The 2,812-nt window shown below is 33.9% G+C and overlaps 2 protein-coding genes across 4 annotated transcripts in view; one reads left to right on the forward strand and one right to left on the reverse strand.

Moving 5' to 3' along the window:
- CABCOCO1 (ciliary associated calcium binding coiled-coil 1) overlaps positions 1-2,812 on the reverse strand; it is a 793,651-nt gene that overhangs the window by 727,927 nt on the left and 62,912 nt on the right. The window lies entirely within an intron of this gene.
- RHOBTB1 (Rho related BTB domain containing 1) overlaps positions 1-2,812 on the forward strand; it is a 146,552-nt gene that overhangs the window by 12,370 nt on the left and 131,370 nt on the right. For both annotated transcript variants that reach the window (XM_019638390.1, XM_019638389.1), the window contains exon 2: positions 490-587. The gene's annotated coding sequence lies outside the window, so the exon portion shown is untranslated. The remainder of the gene's footprint in view (positions 1-489; positions 588-2,812) is intronic.

Consider the following 2,812-nt stretch of genomic DNA (forward strand, 5'->3'; position numbering starts at 1 on the left):
TCTCAATCTTATTTCCTTGTTTTTATTCACATCTCATTATGTTTTCTTTCGGAAGCTATCTCCAATTCTTAAGATAAATAGGGCATAAATAAATTCAATACTTGTACTGTTAACTAAATGTCTTTCTACATGTCATCTCATTTCATCATCAGAAGAGTCCACCGAATAACTGGTACTATGACTCCCACCCAAGAGAGGAGGGAACTGCACCTCAGTGAAGTTAAAGACTTAAAGTTCTTTCAGACAAATACTGAGTGAGACTCAACACCCCCCCCACACCACCAAGGACTTCTTTCCTAATGGCAGTAGTCATTTTAGCCTTTTTTGCTCAAATTTTTTGTGGGCAGCTGGTTGATGTGTAAATGGCATACGGGTGGCTGGGACAGCTGTCATTAAGATGAGAAATAATCATGGACATAAGAAACCAGCATTGTTTGAGCAGTTTTCTTCTTAGTGATAAAACATTCTATACTTGTATCTCCTTCCCAGGTTTTATAACAATTAAGAAGCACATGAAAGAGGCCTCTTTCATCGAGTATTCTTAAGTCATGAAAATGGAATTGAAGCTTCTCTTCCCCCTTCAAATGGTAAGTAACTACTTATTTGGGTAACAGAATTCACTTTCCCCTCCATCTAATTTTCTTACAATATTTAAAAAGAAATGGAAATTCTTCTTGTGTGAAGATGGCATGACTTATGAAGAATATCCAAATTTGTCTTCAGAATGTTTCATTGATAAAGGGAATACTCCATTTTTTAGTTTAATTGTGGTTTTTATAAATTCTAGTTTAATATGTTTTACTTGGTTTAGAATTGGAGCCATTTTGAGCTACATGTGGGTTTTGATCATCAAAATAACATAACTCTTCTACCCACTTTATACACATTTTAAAAATTCTTTAGAGAGTCATTTGGCCCTAAAAAATAAAATATCCAGTTATTTTACCAGTAAAATGGATTTACTTGGGAATAGGAGAGACTGCAATTCAGGATAAGCATGCTACAGCAAAAACTATAGGTAAGTCCAACATGCAAAGGACAGGAACATTATTTTATAGAGAAAAAGGAGGAATTTGAGAGGGGTTGTTTTGAATGAAAGGCACTGGAGGAAAGTGAATTCAGGGTAGTGACAGTTGCTGGACAAAGAAGGAAATCTTCCTCCTGCTGGAGTTGTAAAACAGTATGGATTTGCAAGGTGCGCCCCCTGCTGTTGAGGTCTGGAATGGACAATTCTTCCTGCTGGGGTCTGTAACTGACCGAGAGCAGTAGTGCCTGACGGGCTCCCCCTTCTGGCCTCATGACTCCGTTTTAAATGACGTTTCCCTTTACTAACTTTGACAGCAGCATCTTGTGCAGAAAATTGACATACGGACGCTTAAAAGTCATGGCCACATACAAGGATGATTTAGAAACACCAGATTGCTGTGTGGTAGCATTTCTCTTTGTCCCAGATGCTGTAGTGTGGCGCATCCACCCCTTTTGGCCTGGGCACTGTCTGTCGTTAATTGGAAAAACTGACTATAATTTTGCAAGTGATTAGAACTGAGTCATCCCAAGAGAGCACCATCAGCTTTTGAAGAAAGGGCGACATTACTGAGTTCCCACACTATTGAGTTCCCACATTACTGAGTTCACACATTATTGGGTTCTTTTACCAGGATATTGTGCCTGAAAGACTTAAAATGGTTTGAGACAATTCATCTTCTTTTGTCCACCCACAAAACATTTGTTATTTTCATTCTTTATTGTATTTTATTTTTCTTTATATGTTCTAATACATATTTAAAAGAAGAATTCTCTCTATATTTGTAGCTGTGACTATTATAAAAATTTCATTTATTCTAATGAATAAAGAAGGTGAGTATATCTGAATTTGTGAGAAGGCTGAATTATAAATAACTTTTAAACAAATGTGGCTTTTATTACTTTAAACTACATATACTAACTTCAACAAAACATTACAAAGAGGAAATCCTTAAGGAAACCTGTTATAATAAATCATATGAACATTTTGTTATTAGCATATAGATTGGATGTATGTAGGAGCTTGTATAGTGCCTGAGGTTCACTGAAAATAGTTTTTTCTGCATCTAAATTGTGTATATAAGATTGAAAATAAATGTTTAAAACACCATATATTATCTACCTATAAATAAATGTGTTTGCAAAGCAAAGGTAAATTTCAGCCCGGCTCATAAACAAATTATCAAAAGATTTTAAATTTACTGAAGCCCTAAATTAATGCGATATTACCATGTGTGCATAAATAACTTAAAGGATAAAATTTGCTGCTCCTTTTCTCATATGGGTATTTGTGCTAATGAATCAGGATCCTATTTACACTATTAGTCCCCAAAGTAATTGCTTATTTGAAGAAGTTCTGTCTTATGGGTTTTTCAGTTAATTAAATCCATTTGCATTTTATGCACACATTTTAAATTCTCAAGTCCTATTTTTCATAAGACAGACTCAAATATATTCATGTAATAATACCTCTCATTAAGGCACTAGTCTTTCATTTTTAAAGGAACTTTCAGAATAGCTATATGTATAAAATGCTTATTAATTAAATCCAATCAATATTTTAGAAAGTCAACCCATTAAACGTTATTTTTTTAGTTAAAATTTTCCTATTTGTAATGGTGATTGCTATGCTGAACATATCTCCAATTTCTAATTTTTCAGTTAGTTTAATTTATTCAATAATTTTTTTTGCTTTGATTTTGCATGGCAATTTTTAACTTCTAATAATGCCTTCAGAATTTTAAGCAGCCTTTTCCCAAGAGAAGCATTTTCAAGGTATGTGCATATT

The sequence above is a fragment of the Hipposideros armiger genome, unplaced genomic scaffold (genome assembly GCF_001890085.2).
Source record: "Hipposideros armiger isolate ML-2016 unplaced genomic scaffold, ASM189008v1 scaffold_39, whole genome shotgun sequence".
Classification (NCBI taxonomy): Eukaryota; Metazoa; Chordata; class Mammalia; order Chiroptera; family Hipposideridae; genus Hipposideros; species Hipposideros armiger.